The sequence below is a fragment of the Betta splendens genome, chromosome 4 (genome assembly GCF_900634795.4).
Source record: "Betta splendens chromosome 4, fBetSpl5.4, whole genome shotgun sequence".
Lineage (NCBI taxonomy): Eukaryota > Metazoa > Chordata > Actinopteri > Anabantiformes > Osphronemidae > Betta > Betta splendens.
Genome location: NC_040884.2, coordinates 9,997,925 through 10,015,607, shown reverse-complemented (window position 1 = coordinate 10,015,607; position 17,683 = coordinate 9,997,925). Strand labels below are relative to the sequence as shown.

Genomic DNA, 17,683 nt, shown 5'->3' with positions numbered 1-17,683 from the left:
CTGTGATCAACAAATGGGAATCCTGGAGGTCTTCAGCTACAGTTTGCACAGAGGTGGAATTACAGGACACACACTCACAGAGGCATGTGAGCACATGCTTATTTTATCTATTCACACAGATTTTAAAGTGACATGATCCCCCATATGTTCTTACTACACTCACAGGATAAAACAAACAAATTTACATAGTGTGTATATACCAGCGCACACGAAGGCATGCCATTTTCAAACATAAACAAACACACTGTCATCCATAAACACCTGCTTCCACATGTAACCAGATGGCCTGCACGCTGCAGAGCCAAGCATGAGTTTTCATTTCCAGTCTGCAGGTTTGGTCCTTTGTAAGCACTGCCTTTTAATTAGCAGGTGTGCATTTATAGGGCAAGTTGTTAATAAACCATTGCAATAATTTCTAGTTAACACTGACATCATGCACATGCAAACGAACTAGAAGAATGCTGAAGAATAGCCTGGACACTCTAACTTGTCAGCTGAAAATAAATCTTTTAAATCACGTTAGAAGCTGTGTGTTTCACATCATTTAAAAACACAATAAATAACTGACAAAGATTTAGTGTTCACTGCCTCTAAATCCAGATTCATTCTGTAATGGGAATGTCTTTTTTTTAAACCAAGAGTTTCTGTTACCTTACTTTTAATTTATTATTATATAAGTTATTTGTTTTATAAGAGGAGACACTTGCAAATTAAATAAAATAATAAATGATAACCCTGACATTAAAACGTTTTAGGTTGATTTATGTTAATTGGGATTAAGCCAAAAATAGCAAGCACCACTCCTCTCAGTGTTGATTTTATTACTATGCTCAGGATCAGTCTTCACATAAACACAGTATGTGGTATTTGACAGAAAGCTTAAAGTATGTAAATAGGCCTGCGTAATATTTTGAATGTTTACACCATCGCTGATATGTTGGGTTAGTTGCACGGCCCATGTACGTGTTAAGAAATGCAAGAATGTTCCTTTTGTCTCTCTGTTCCATTGTGGAAAAACATATTTATTGCACATGTGTGTTATTCATTTACAAAAAACTAGATTTTTATGTCCAACATTGTGGTTTTATGGTTTAAAAATGCTCAAGAAGCCTTACTCGCCAAAACTTTAATGAGAAAAATGTGAGAGGATTTAAGAGTTCCTTTTGTCTAATTTATGCGCACCACTCAGCACCTACAGCATCCACCTTGCATACAAATATTGTCCAAGCTCTATCATGTTGGTCTCAACCCCAGGAAGGGAGTCTTTTCCTGGGGTTGCTTAACCCAGCTACCTCCACTCTGCTCCCTCCCTCGCTTCTTACAGTCGACTGGGTTCCCAGTACTAGACCCACTAGCCTCCACAGATATTTCCTGAGGAAAACATATCACCTCAGGCTAGACCAGTCGACTGACTATGCTGAGGCAGCAGCAGCCCCAGCCCACAATCCACCACAGGCCTCAACCTCACTCTCCCTCCCATTTCTCTTTTTCCTCTCTCTTTTTTAGTTTCTCTTATTCTTTAGCATGTTCTCTCTGTCGTTCTTTTTCATGACCCCAGCTTCTGTCAGGGTGTTTTTTTTTTCTTTCTTGCTTCTCCTTGTCCTTCCTGCTCTCTCTCACTGCCTGAGAACTGAAACTCATTACAAGCAATGGTTGGAAAATAATTACAAATCAATTCAGTTAATCGTTTTTACAATATGAAAATATTATGACCGAGGAAAAGAAATCCATGAAAATAATCTCCTAGTCATAAATGTGTCCCAGATAGAGCATGTACTGCCAAATTCATCACAGGGCTTTACTCTGGGTGAGCGTTAACATTGCCTCATCCTAGAACAGGTGTCTTGTGGTGGGGAAAGGAAATGCTTTTGATGCTTGATAGTTTGTTTTTATGTTTCTTGTATTCATTCATTATAGTATTAATATCAATATGCAAAGCATCGCTTTGTTTATTTTTTGGTGAGCTTGAGAATAAATAAAGAATAAACAGAAGTGCAGTGTACGTGGTACCTACAGTAATTGTGCAACATCTGCAAAGATGTACAAAAGAACTACAGAAATGACAACAATGCTGTTAAATGCAATACATTTTCAGCCTCACTCAAACAACCTTGTCAAGGAAAATTATTAAATTCTTTCCCTGCTCGCTCTTTTCAAGTTATTCTGAATAAAATGTTTTTGCAATATAAAATGACTGCAGCCCAAAGGTCATTATTGTGTTTGTGTTCTTTTATCCTTTTACTAGAACAGGAGAAGAAGACTTAGTTCTTAGCAACTATTCCCATTTTGAGTTCAAACCCCATCTTTGCAAGTTGCTGGGAAAAGGAAGACTTGTTGAAGAAGAATGGAAACAGGACTGATCCAGGAGTCTTCATGTATGTTTTTTCGATCATACCTCATGAAACCATTTAAAAACCAAGATCTGCCTTATTATATCAATAGGTTTAGGGTCATGCTTCCATCCACTAAAGTATCAGATCTACATGATTCCATTTCCTTTTCTGCAAAAACATCTGATGTTTTTGGCTTGTTGAGTTCAGACACTGGGTTAAAGTCAGAGACTGTGGCCTGGGTTAATGGGAGAAAATTCCAACAGTCACTTCATTCTCAATGTCTGTATTAAAATTTACAGACATTTAAATTTAAAAATATATAATCATAGTTGCAGTTTATAGTATTTCTATGGGACTGTAATTTTCCAGGATACAGGGTTGAAATGATTGTGCCTTTTTCTTAAGTAACTATTGGTAAATTGTAAATCAAACACATAAAAATAAAAAAATGCAGCAAAAACTAAAACAGAGTCATGAGGTACAACATGAAGGTATTTACTACTACTTTACATAGGAACACACCATGGAAAGGTGTAATTAGGATGAATCCACAGCAATCTTTGGCAGCAAGGTGAAGCTGTCTCACTGGCATGATATGTAACCAAATAATATTTATTACTAAACAATACAACCTTTAGGTCAATAGCAAGGCTGCCTGGGTTTTAAAAAGGCAATAGGCAAGGACCATAGCAGAGCAGCGCAGACCACTGGCCTTTAAGTAACAGCATACTGACATACAGTACATTTTGCTGTGTTGCAGAAGATTTTACTAAATACCTTTATTTTGCTGTTATTGAATCAGTTTTAGTAAAATTATTCCTTCATTCTGTTTTTCCAGAGAACTCCCTGTGACTCCTCTGAGAGTACTGGCATTGCTGCTATTGTCACTACTGTACTATCCAAACAATCACTGAGGTTCTTGTAAAGAGAAGGACAAAAAGGCAGAGGCACATACAGTACATGTCATTGGACAGTCTGTTTTGGTTATGTCCTCTTAAATTTGTTTTTTAGGAATATTAATAAATGTAATTTTCTTTAAAAAGCGCACTCTAATATTTGTGCCATCAATCATTTTGTAATTTAGAATTTCACTTTGGACTCTAAACTATTTCAGCCGCTGTTTGACCCACCTCTGCTTTCTACCTTACGCTGTCACTGAGGCCAGAGGAAGTCAAGGCAAAGAGGTCCATTATACCTCTGGGTCTATCTCATCCTGCGTCAGGACAATCCCACTTAGCATGAAGGATGACTCTATCTGTCCGCTGTCTCATTTTGCTTGTCCGAATGCCCCCGCTGGACCGAGCATACCTGCCCATCGACCTCTGATTTGTTGGGATGCAATCCCAGGAATGATAATTGATTTAATTGGAGGCGATAGATGAAGCTGTTTTATGGAGCATGGATCATAAGTTGGTGACAGTTAGGGGGATAATGTGGAAAGTTTATGGGTCAAAAAGCCAAATGGTCTTGTTGTGGGTATGATAGGTCATAGCTAAAATAGTTTGGTCCCTGCTGGAAATTTCTTTGGAAATTCTCCCTCGAGGACTTTGATATTTTTGGGAATTGATGAATTTGAGTGGTCCAGTTCAAATCCTTTTCCTTAAGCCTATGTAATACACTGTGTTCACATCTTTCTTTTTTTTGTTACCAAATGCATTTGTTTGCTTTTATATCATACAAAACTCCCATACACAATTGAACAAGCGCTCTACATGCGCTTAAACCAGGATGAGTCTGGAGGAAAAGAAAAATCCGTAACAGGAAGACTCCAATGAAGTCCCGTTTGATGGATTGGTTCCCATTGCTGCTCCACAGGTTACAAATGTCTTGTTAGGTGTGTCTGTGGGAGTATTTGGTTCAATAGAGCAGACAATTGAAGAGAATAACTTTTACACAAACACATGTCTGCTGTATGTCTACACTCTTGTAAGTCTACATACATCTACTCGCTTCCTTTTACTTAATCATGCCAATTTTGGCCGGCAAGTTTACGCTGCAGCCAGACTTGGCAGCATAACTTCAGGATATAGGGAATTAGATCTTGAAACAACACACCTGTAAAGCAATGAAACACGCAGCACTAGGTTACAGAGATATTTACCTGCCACTGTACTGGATGCAACCAACATTAACTTTAAATACATGACTATTTTGTTTTCTGTTTCTTCCTTCCTCCTTGTCACCATATCTTTACTTTACTTCCTTCCTCTTTCTCTCTGCCCTGGTGTCTGTGGGGAGAGGAAACGGAAGAAAAAAGGAAAACCTAATGGCTTGGTCTGGACAGACAAACGAACGGAGTCATAGGTGCCATGTTCAGCAACAGGAAGAGGGTGAAAAAGTAGGAGTGAGTGAGTGTGATGGTGAGAGAAAGGAGGAGAAACAGGCAGACAGGGAATATGGAATGCTGAGGACATGTAGTGGAAAAGACGGAGAAGGTAAGAGAGAGATGAGGCTAAGGAGAGAAAGGAGAGAGTGACAATCTGAGGGATGGAACAGAGATAAGGAGAGGAGGAAAGAGAGAAGAGGTCTCCAAAAAACAGGAAAGGACAGAAGGAAAGTGGTGAAGTACGTGGAAGAAGGCAAAAAAGAAACCGAGAGTTAGCAGGGTGTGTGCTGCCAGGATCCGATTTCCACATTCTTCCTATCACCACACCTAAATCCTTAATTGTGTGGCCACAGACAAAGTACTGCCGAGACCACAGCACTCCTGCTAGCCAGCACTTAGCTGCCGAAAACCTCGCTGTTTAAATTGGTCAGCAGCTCAGTCTGCATGCGACTGGGGTTTTGGAGTGAAGGAGCAAGAGAAAGGCACGAAAAAATAATACCGGCGAAAGAAAGGAGAAACAAATGGGAGAAAATCCTTTTCAGAATTCGAGCCTGGCGGGGGCAACTGAGAAAATAAATACGGACATTTCTGCAAATCAAATCTCCACCACACCATCAGTGTGTGAAATGGTCTAGGGAGGGAGAGAGGCGCCTAACCTTTTTTTAATCACATCACAAAGAAGTGAAGGAAATGTTTTAGTATTCAAATGCTGTCTGCCTGCCCCAGTTACATTAGGTATGTTGGTCAGGAGATGAGTTAAATTTGGCAATAAATCTGTAAACCTGAGATTTTGTTTAAAAAGATTTAAACAGCATGAGGGATTTGATGAATTAGTCAAGATTTGTCCTAATATTTCTATAGTGTTCAGTTGCTACATCAATAAAATGTCCACTTCTTGGTCTATAAAAGATTTTAGCTACAAAAAAAGCTATGAAAAAGATGGGTACAAAATTTCCCCAATGGACCTCAGCATCTGTCATGCCCTCAGACCTTGTGATTTCGCAACCATGTACTCCAGCATCAGGGTGCGAGAGTGTTTGTGTGTCTAAGGTGAACAGAACAAGACAGTGAAATGAGTCTCTTGAAATGTTTGTAAAGAGGTGGGGTCCTGCTTGTCTCTGAATTAGAAAACATCATTTTCCTGGAGGTCGGTGGGCCTCCCAACCAACCACCCACCCCGCCTCCCCCTCATCCACTCCACCTGACATGCTGTCGCTGATCAATAAACCTCTATTTTCTCCCCCACACAAGGTTTCCCATTCAATACAGCTGCCACCGGCTTTAAAAACATAGAAGCATGATCCATTTATTATTGGCTGTTACTATGATCTATCTGCTCAGCGCACCCTCACCACCACCCAACCTCTCTATGTTGCTGTCTACTGGGGAAAGGTGGAATGGGGTGGGAGGGGGTCTCTTTATTTCCTGTTCATTCTCCTTATTGACAGGCCATCACTAAAGCCCATCATTCATCACCCACTGAACACGCACGTGGAGATATATGGCATATTATTTTGAACTGTATGCAATTTCAATGGTTGCTTTTGGCTTATGCAAACAACCTAGGTACTTGCTGGACACACAGCAGAAACATGTGGGCTATAGAAACACATACAGATGTTTGTTGATGCTCTTACTGAGCACATTCAGTGTTTTAGGTGTTTGAATGTTTGTGAAACTAATGTTAAACAAGTGCTGCAGCTAGCTTGCTGTGATTAGCTTAGCCTGCTGTGATTAGGGAGCACAGTGGGTAAGTTTGAGACCTGCCATTCAAAAAGTAGATAGTTACTTTTCTAAATTAACGTCACTTGTAGCAATGACACAGCACCTAGTGATGCACCAGTATTGGCAGATCAAGGATTAATACTGTGGAAAATAGATAATATACATAATCCATAATAGGTGAACAAATGAAAGCCACCTGAAGATGAAAATTATAACATTTGTTTTTAGATTTGGTTTAAAGGTGTAAGACTTCCTGATGTGGTCAGTGAGGTTATTCCAAAGGACATGATAGAAACAGCTTGATAGGAAAAACAGCCCACTTCATTTTAACAGACCTGTGAACTGAGACCAGAGTGGTATAAGGTTCAAGGAGGATTAGACATGTAATGTGGAGCAATTCCATAAAAACATTTATAGACTATTTAAACCTTAAACTAAAATCTAACATTGACAGGAAGCCAGTAGAGGGAGTCCAAACTAGGGGTCAGTCCTTATGAACTCAGTTAAAATTCTAGCTGCCAAATTTTGAAACATTTAGAGAAATTATTCAGTCCTGAAATGAAACATTTCAGTGATCCAATCTTGGTCAAACAGGCATGAATTAATCTCTCTGGATCAATAAATGATCAAATTGTGCCTCAGTTTTCATTTCATAGCCATTTGACCCTCGGTCTTCTTCAATCAAAATTCTTTGTGAGCATGGGTTTCATCATTAAACATCTGTGGCCATCAGGTTTTAGAAGTAAGTGCGCCCACAGATATTAGAATCGAATAGAACAGAAAACCTTTTTTGTCCCGCAACGGCAAAGAGTCTTACGTAAATGTCTTTCCACATGAAAGAAAAGTACACAGCTGATTGGCTGTAGCTGGGATGAATAAGAAACAATAGTGGCTGTCCTACAAGCAGGACTATGAATAAGAGGATCATAGAGGGGAAGACATAGGACTTCCCATTGTTTATCCACACACATACAGTACAGATGTGCATTGAAGGGTGCAGCCTAACCCCATTAAGCAAAGTAGTTATAAAAGCCCAGGAAAACTATCAATCTAGATCATCTAGCTGTCTCCTGCCCAAACAACTTTAACTCTTAGGGATCGAATTTCTTCAAGGGTTTACTTATTGTAGAAAAAACACAAAACTTTATTTAAATACAGTCCCCTACATCGTACAGTATTTGCGCCTTTTGTGTGATTACACATTTTGAGTAGATGAGTAGATAACCTGTAACGCATCCCCAAATGAAATTCAGTGTTTAAAATTATGCATGCAATAAAGGATGGACCTTTTCAATTTAACTGCTTAAACACTTATTTGTATTAAAACATATCTGTGTTGCACATGAAATATTGCTATACTCGCACACTGACGTTCACACAGATACAGTACAATGTCTTGCCAGACCCCAAACTGGCCCACCGTTTTCTCCAGGGGACAAAGTTGTCAGCTTTCTGGCTGCCACAGACCTTCCTCCATTTGACCACTCCAACTGGAGGTCCTAACTAATGTGGTCCACTCCATGCCAACTTTTAATAGCTACACGCAAGCGTACGATGTCAAATCGTGAGGCCCACGGCTGTATATAAAAGATAATCATTAAGAATTACCGTCTCACCACATTCTATAAATACCACACACGACTTCTGACTCTGTAATAGGGCCAGCCTTCAGTGACCTCATCTTATTTCCAACCCACAGAGTGTTGAAATACTGACGCTTTGGGAGAAGATGCAGCAGACGACCTATCAACGCTGTGCCAGACGAAAAGAGAGGAAGTACTGTATTCTTTTTTACAAACAAGGGAAATAGGAAAATTTTAGCAATGCTAATAATTTAATTTGAAGAGAAAAGTAGCAAGTTGAACAAAAGGAAATGCTCTGAAACAAATTTAAATGTCACCTAAGCCTTGCTTACCACAGGAGATTTTGGCTGGTCAGCGGAAAAAGACAACGCGACCATTTTGTCCGGATGATGAATGGCCTGAGCTGACAGGTCACTTCTCAGTCTCTCAGTCTCTCTCTCTCTCTCGGTTACTCATTTTCCCTCCTTCCTTCTACACTTTCCTCTTCCTCCTATCTCTTCACACGCCATTCCAACCCAAAGCCACAATTTGTTCCCTCCGATTGTGGCCCATAGACGAATTCTACCAGGTGACAGATTTATGGGTATCAACACGAGGTAAAACACCTCAAGCTCACAGTAACACCCAGTCCCACTGCTAGGAGGATGATATTGAAGCACCATTTATATCTGTTGGGGTCCCAGTATAGGGAAGCTCCCATATATCTCTGCTACAGGGAACTGTGCATTTTGTGAAAATTGCTCTCACTTTTCTATCCAGCTGGAAAGATAGAATTTTCTCATTCCTTAAAACATACAGTATCTGGATTTCTTTCTTCATGTTTCTCCAGGTTTGGACAAATGTGTATATGAACCATATGTGTGAGATTTCCCCCTTGGCCCAAAAGGGAGAAAGCTGGGAGTCTTTTTTGCCCCAGCTGACATACTTTCAGTACAACTCCATGTCAGGGAGCTGACTTGAGGTTTGCAGTAACAGAGTTCACAGGTGTAACAACCCCACCCCCTACCCTTCAACCTGCCACAAAACCACCTCATACAGGGACCATAATTAATCTAGGCCCAGGCCTCACCCAGAAACTCTCGGAGATCTATGGGTGGTCCAAAGTACACATAGACACACAAATGCTCCACTGTATGTACATATGGTGCAGGACTGTCTGCTTCCTCTCTTTCTCTTTTAGGCACACACGTATTCACAGTTTTGAAAATATACAACGGGCTTCCCTTCGATGACTTGGAACCTCATGGATGGAACCTGTTGCATTGCTGGATAACTGGTGACAACGACAACAATTATCTCGCCATGACTGACCAAATGGATCAGGCACCGGTGGGATAGCCTGGTTTGCCTGATTATCTGACCCAGACCAAACAAATGTGTTAGATATCTCAAACTAATTTGCCAACTACAATAGATGATCAACAACAGAATAGTCAGTAGGATACTGACTATGGGTGTCTGTCCTACGAATAATGTCCACAAAGGACTCTCTAGTGGTGTAGCCAGGCTAATCAACTGACAGACAACCTTGCTGTCAGTGGCTGCTTCACTAATTGGCACCCTGATGAAATAATTGCATCCAGAAGGGATGCTTTCCAGAAAAATTAACCCACATCTCAACCTTCTGTCAGACTTTAGACTTCTGTTGGAAAACTAGCTGGCCAACCTCTCTACTCCTTGTGTCATCCCACACTGTAAAATGACTGTACTGTTTTTTATGGGAGGAAATGTTAAATTTCTGAATGTCTCAGTCATTCAGCTGAATTAAATCAGAGTGAGCAGGAGAGGATTCAGAAGACACTCCAGCAGTTTAACATTTTCTAGGTTGCAGATTACAGGCACCTAATTTAATGTTGCAAATCCGTTCAGCAAATCATCAAGACTATACAGAAAATGAGAGATTTTATTAATGTTTTATTTATCTTCTACAAACATTCTGAGGATCCTTTCCAGAGAGGCATTATCTGTTTGGGAGAAATTGTTGACCACTACTTATTGTTTTACAAAAATAGCAACAATCATCATCATAATTTGTCAGGGTTGAAAAAATAAAGTGATTCTTTACTCAGTAGGTTGCTTTTCTTAAAAAAAATGCATTTTTTTGTTTAGAAGTAGTGATTCTCATCAGAGACAATTTAATGACAATGTAAGTTTGTATAAAAACAAGAACAGTTTGAATTGTATGTGGTGAGAAGAGCCTGCTGTTGCTGGCAGTCATCAACATCAACAAAAATGTTGGCTTCATGCAACTAACGCCAGTTGCAAGTACATAATTTGACACATTTCATTGTATATCCGACATCTCTCCTAAACAACTTCCAAAAACTAAATTTCTGCAAGTAATTTACAGTAACAAGTCAGTTGTGCCTTAGCCTATCCAACGTGTCAACAAAGCTATGCCAATGAAAAAAACAGGATATTTATGTTTAGATAAATTTATGTGTGGCTCCTTCTTCCAGTAGGGCCATAAATATATGAACCACTTAAAAACAGAAAAGATGTGAAAAGAAGGTAAAAAGGTATATAAAAAGTTGGAACTCTTAATACAGACAAAGCAGAAAACCTTAAACGTTGGGTTTCACATAATAAGCTAATAAATAAAACTGCAGCCCCTCTTGGTATATTTGTGGAAGACTCGAGGAAGGATCAAAAGAACATAGATTCAGAAAAAGAAATTCCTTTAGTCAGAAAGAGGAACTGGTCTTAGAAACGTATCTCAGTGTCTCCACGGCCAACATTATGGCACAGTTAATGGTTAGGCCTTCAGTATTTGCTCTCCATTAAGGCCACACACACACACACGCACGCACGCACGCACGCACGCACACACACACACACACACACACACACACACACACACACACACACACACACACACACACACACACACACACACACACACACACACACACACACACACACACACACACACACACACACACACACACACACACACAGTGTCATAATGAACAAGTGACCTGAACATCACCCAGTCCTCCAGGCCTCTCACTTAGAGGTAAGCAAACACAAGCAGAGAAACACACGTCCCACCAAAAATTATACCTTCACAGAGAGGTAAGTAAACATGCACCCAGAGAGTGGAGCAGGCCTTTATCACAGGAGAACAATGCCCACTCCCACCCCCCCTTTTTTAAGCCCATAAAGTAACTCTCAGCCTCTTCACCTGCCTGACTTTATGGATCCCTGTGATGCAATTAGGCTTTATTAGCCATTCTCTGAATGATACAGCACGGTGGTTGTCGTAATTGAATAGCAACACATTGATTGGAGGTGTTAACCCCTCAAACTGGGAGGCAGTAGAGGATTTAAGTGAGAAATTTTCACACAAAGGTATGTTGTGTGTGTGCCAGGTTTTGTTTTGGTGGTGATTTTCATGGCTCTATGACTCAAATCCATTAACTGTTATTTCTTTTTAGTCCTTAGGTAAAATTTTGTGTACATGTCTCAAAATACAAGCTCTAACTATAGCAGGTATTTGATGGTGGGAAAAGCAAAGCATCCTCACCAATACACATGAAAGAAAATAAACTGTTACAGCAGCGCCGGTATCAACAATGCAGTAGGTTGTAATTAAATTAATTCTAGAATTACAAATTGAAGTAGAGACTTTTTCCTTATGCATAATATGTAAAAATTAATGTACTGATGTTTACGTCTTAATGTTACGTCCTTTGGCAGAGGTGTGTGCTCATTTGACGGCCTGTTAGCTGCTCTGTGCCATTAGCAGTGTTGAATGGTATGGCGGGTTTGTGGAAAGGGACAGGGGTTGGATAAAGGGAAAAGGAAATGGTCCATTAGACACAGTGTGTGTTTGTGCATGCGCACTGTATATGTGTGTGTGTTTGTGTTAGTGGCCAAGGGTCAGCCAGAGGGGATACAATGTGTCTGTCACAACTGACCGCTCTGCGACCACAGACACCAGTTGACCAGTATTTCTTAGATGTGCTACAGGCAGAGAGGGCAGGCCAGCCTGTCGTACATACCTTTTCACTATCCAGACTGTTACAGCCAACCGCACACTGACCCCACCACTGCTCTGAGCCTGTGCGTAAATAAGTGTGCATGTCTCAGAAAGCGCAGTAAAAAATTCAACGGCCCCCCACAGAAAGCCAAGATTCACCTATAGACAAACAGGGATGTGAAGAGATTTTATAGAGTCAGATCTGTGCGCTTCAGTGTGTGAGAGCACCTCTGTCACCAGTGACCGCACATTCACCTGATAACAAATGTGTCTGACGAGAAGATTTTTATCCCTGCATTCAAATTTACAAACCTGTACAGTGAAAACCTATTTGTTTCTATATATTTCCATTAAAGAACCTTTCATCTGATCAACAGTGTGAACTACATCAAGACTGACATTGCGTATATTTTTTTTACAAAATTTTTTCAGGTGTTAATTAATATTGACTATACTGTTATTTCCAAGAGGTCACATGAAATGCTGGTTCTCTGACTATCACTTGTGCACTGGCCAAACGTCCGCTGTGCAGTGAAGAGTCACACATACTATATATGTACGCATGCATGATGGCATCTGAACACCCACTGTATCTGAGAACAATGCCACACTCTCACATTCCTCTTGCAGCTGTTTTTGGCATCTAATCTATGGGAATGTCCACCTGAAAGCAGACTACCATTCACCTGGCAACTGAGCACTAGCTGCTGTGAACAAACATCCACAGGTAAGAATGTGCAAAATGTGCTGTTAAGTTATTAAAACATTCATGACAACACAAACAGACTCTCTCTGTGCCTGTGAACACTATATTTACCTTAGGACCTTACCCTATGCTTTGTTTAGCTTTTGTTGCAACCTGAACACTTGACAGTGTTGGCAAGGACTATTGTTCCTCCTGCTTGCTCTTGAAAATAGAAGCTTATAGGAAGCAATGAACAATGACTGTTACATGACCTGCTAATGGATCTAGCAGTTGTGTGTGTGTGTGTGTGTGTGTGTGTGTGTGTGTGTGTGTGTGTGTGTGTGTGTGTGTGTGTGTGTGTGTGTGTGCGCGCGTATCAAAACAGTAGGGCATAAACATAAGCATGGCAAAAAGAATGACTATGTGTATTTATTAGTATGCGTGTATGAACACATTGAGGTGTGACATTCAGAGTCATCAGGGGGAGCAAGGGGAACGTGAAGTAGTCTTTTTATTCACAGCACCTTACAGTGTTAACATATAGTGTCCGGTATTTGTATTTCCACAAGTTCCAATATAGTGTTTAAAGCACAGACTCGATCTTCCAAATTAATTTGCAGCCTGTCCAACAGACACAGAAACATAGTGACTCGCAGTCGCAGTTGGGCATAGTTTGGCCCATAAGAACACTTCCTTATGGCTGGACAAACTGAGCAAAGTGCAATGGGCATAAAAATAGAGCTTACAAACACAAGAATCTCAAATCAAACAATTGTTTTTCACGGGAGCCCCAGAATAAAGCATAAACCCTACATTAAGCATACTACTGTAAGCAAAGATGCCCCAGATAAGAATGTGTTCATGTATTGGTGCCATAGTTGTCAAGCACATCATTCCAAATCTCTAAGTGATCAGCTGTTCAGCCAAAGGCGCATGTTATGCATTATGCCCATCAGGTCCACTGCTACACAAGTAATTTACAGAGTTTACATAAGCATGAACACAGTCCGCAATCAAATCTGTTCAACTCCACACCCAGACAACTTTCTCAGTTCCTAGCGTTAGCCAACTTGTACTCACCCATCAGAAGTTCACCCTGCGCAGAGGAAGCGCGTCACTGCCACGGTCTGCGGTGCATTCCTGGCCCTGGCAGCTCATCCACGAAGTCCATGTCGTCCCACGATGCCCCGTAATTAGTTTATTAGTCCGAGCTGCACCTTCGCTTGTAGAATTGCAGGGCGTTGGTGAGCTACTGTAACGTTAGCCACCGATCAACGCCGCTACTGTTAGCATATGCTAACGGTATGCTAAAAACGTTCCATCGGTTCACTACTTCCCTCGTCCTGGTGTCTGTTTGCTCCTCTTAAACGCTCCACGTTTTACTAAACACTATTATCGCTGCAAGTTAATTAATTTACAAAAACTGGCACTGGTCTTTTAAGGCAAAATGAACGGTCAGACAAGAAAACCTAGCAGTCATTGGACAAACAAACTACCATTTCCCAGCATGCCTATTTTTGTTTTGTTTATGTTTTTTTATATATGCAGAATTGTACATAGCTGTAACTTGAAATTGGATGCTTCCACTTTCGTTATGTTTCTAAAACTGCATACCTTATACCCCCTCAGTCGGCTATTTCATATTATCCCTCTGTTAAAGTGTCAGGTTCATGCTGTGGCGACCCTTCTTACTAATGGTGTTGCAATAATAATACCAATGATGATAAATGGTGTTGCAGAGACTAACACACTCAAGCGTAAGTTTACTCTGGATCTGCATCATCCTGAGGAAATGTGAGCTTTCAGGTTCATGTCTCCTCTTTCTTCCACTTTCACCGCGCGTTCCCCTCCTTCTGTCAAAGATGTTAGTGGGACATTGAGCTGTGTGTAGACGTCCTTCTCTCATCTTTTCTTCTCTGTCAGAAGCATTAACAGAGCTGCTCCCGTGGTCTCCTCTCACCCCCCGATGAGCCTCATTTTCCTTTCTCCACTTCGTCGTTTCCTCTCTCATTCCTCGCTTCACTTTGTTTGACACACTTGGATGTGCTGAACCTCGAGGTGCGGTGCACCGCTTCAATCCGGTGCCAAAGTCAGTGCACTTTAAGCAACATGTCACCGATATTAATATAATTAATAATGACACATTTGTGTAGATACCAGTAACCACATTTCCCTAAAACGTCTCGGTGCCTTTGAGCAGGTCCAACTATCCATTATCACTCTCTAATGTTTCTCTAGAGACGTTCGTTGTGGAAACAGCTGAATCAAGCAAATCACTGTCACCTTATTCAACCTCATGTAAAGCTTGAAGTTGAGCTACACGTGTGTAATTCTTTCATATTTGTATCTTTTCACTGGAGATTTTTAATATTTTAAAATGCATTTTCATTTCCTTGTTGAGTTCATTTCGCTTTCATGTTTTCTCTCCCACCTGACATGGAGGTGACCAAACCCCTCAGACAACACTGGCGTCCTGCCACTTATGGTTGTCAGCAACAAACTTGCAACACAGAACCCCCTTTACACAGACATGCAGGCGCACACAAACACACACTCCTGCCTTCAAAAGGGCCCGTCTTTGATCCTCAGTGAGGTTTATCTCCAAAGCACAAATGTCAACACGTGCTGTTGACAGACTCAGTTTCCTCCAATAATCCAGTGACTCTACATCCAAAGACCTGGAGCCAGCAGGTAACAGCGGTTGACCTGGAGCATGATTAGAAGTCAAAGGAATACGGGCTGTATTGAGGAATCGGGGCACTGCAATCAGAAAGAGGCATTCGTACTATTCGGAGTCTTTTTAAATAAATTAATAAAACTTATAACAGTCTAGTCACCAGCACAGCAACCATGTGGTGCTGTGGAGCCGTTATTCTTACCTTAAACGGATAACACACATTGTCACTAATGTGTAAATATGTTTATGCTTGAGAGCTTTAGGAGATGGTGGAGACCAAAATAATGTTAAATAATGATGAATGAATGAATGATAAAGTAACTCAGAGTCTGCGAAGACATGGATTCATGTTTGGTCAGGTGTCACTCTGTGTGGGGTTCTTCCTTCGTCTACGTGGGCTCTTGTCCCACCGTCCAATGTCAGGTTACTTGGGATCCCTCAGTTGCACATATTAGTGAGTGCGGGTGTTCATGTGTTCATATGAGGCCCTGTGATGGACTGGCGACCTGTCCAGGGTGAACCCCGCCTCTCACCCAATAACAGCTGGGACAGTCTCCACCACTCTGAGACCCCCAAGGACAAGCAGTTCAGCGGATGCTTGATGGATGCCTCGGTGCAGGTACTATAGCGTTCAGTCCTGGTTATGCACGTGTTGGTGCGTTTTAGTAGTTTACACAGTTGTGAGGCTAGTGTTGTTTGATCACTAAAGATGAGTCATACTTGCAGTAAACGCAGTCATACGCTCATTCATGTACATTTGTGTACCCAGGACGTTTCAAATTTACTGTCAACAGCAGTGGAAGTTGCAAGGTGATCTCACTGTGTGTGTGTGTGTGTGTGTGTGTGTGTGTGTGTGTGTGTGTGTGTGTGTGTGTGTGTGTGTGTGTGTGTGTGTGTGTGTGTGCGCGTGCGCGCGCGCCAGTCAAATAAATCCAAAGTTGGAAGAGTGACGTGGCTGAAGACTGGTCCAAAGTTTGAGTCATATTGTTGGCACAACTTTGGCTTTTGTCAGAGGAGACTTTTACCACCTCAACCTTTAGCAGTAACAACGTGATGTCAGTGAAACAACTTGTACACCTGCAGCATTCTCTCTCTCCTCCACTATTTTAATCTATATCATGTGTCCGTCTTTGGCCACGGTTTGTCCTCTCCCACTTCCCCCGTGTCCCTCATTACCCTTCTCCTCTGCGCCTTCTCTCGCTCTCTGTACAGGTTAATCATTCCAGCAGTGCTATCTTGCCACAGAAGGTCTTATCAGTCTCCGTGTCATTTTATAACCTAACCTGCACCCCCCGTGCCCCCCCTCACCCTTCTGCCCCTACTTGTCCCTAGTCACACTCTGACTCCGCCCCTCGTGGCCTGCTAGCTAACCAATCACAGTCCAGCATTAAGGGTGCTGTGCTGATTGGTGGAGCCTCCTCTCAACGGTTGTTGACGTGAGGGTCGCCAAACCATTATAAAAAGGAGAAGTTGTGCCTCTATGTGAGCATGTGAGAGTAATTGGAAATACTGCAATTATCAGTTGGTGCTGCAAATACTAAAAGTACTCAGTTTTTTTAATCAGTTTATTGACCATTTATTATTATTACAATAATTGCAACAAAAAGCATGTTGTCTTTATTCTTTTAAAACTGGATTGGTGTGCTAATGTAATATTAACATTACCCTAATCAGGGTAATGTTAATATCATCACGTCAGATGTGACGTGTTAAATACATAAAAAGTCATAATAACACACTAACGTGTATTACTGCTTCTTGTTTAATGGGTCAAGCATCAAGTATGCAAGAAATGCAACAGGTAAAACAAACTGACACTGGTTTTCATTCACTGGTTTCAGGATAAAGGGGCTGCATCGGCGGAGGTGACAGTGCGCCATGCACTGCATGCAAATATGCAAATATTTTAGCTACAGTGCAAAGCAACAAGACTTTTCTTGTTCAAATGCGCAGGGCTCCGTGATGATTTAATGGGTAGACGTGTGTAGCGCGCCCTCTGCGACCCTTCAGGAGTGTCTGACAGCCTGTCCTGTGACTTCAACTCTTCTCCCAAAGCTCATGTTTGCCGATTCCAATCGATCCAAAAAATCACTATATTGTGGTGAATTAAAATAAATGACACTCTTCAGGAGAGGAGTGTGTGTGTGTGTGTGTGTGTGTGTGTGTGTGTGTGTGTGTGTGTGTGTGTGTGTGTGTGTGTGTGTGTGTTTCAGCGGTGTTGGGGCGCAATCCTGGGACGCAGTCGCTTAATTACCCTTGTCTTTGTATATTTAAATTGGACCTGGTTAAATAGCCCGAGTCTGACGTCAGACCACTAATTGATCCCTGCTCAGCCAATTACTGATAATAATTCAGAAGCAAAGGTATAATTT

The 17,683-nt window shown here is 41.3% G+C and overlaps 1 long non-coding RNA gene across 1 annotated transcript in view; it reads right to left on the bottom strand.

The window, feature by feature from the left end:
• LOC114853852 (uncharacterized) overlaps positions 1 to 14,584 on the bottom strand; it is a 62,768-nt gene extending 48,184 nt beyond the window's left edge. Inside the window, exon 1 of the long non-coding RNA XR_003785667.3 lies at positions 13,715 to 14,584. This is a non-coding gene — a long non-coding RNA (uncharacterized LOC114853852). The remainder of the gene's footprint in view (positions 1 to 13,714) is intronic.
• Between the last annotated feature and the right edge of the window lie 3,099 nt (positions 14,585 to 17,683).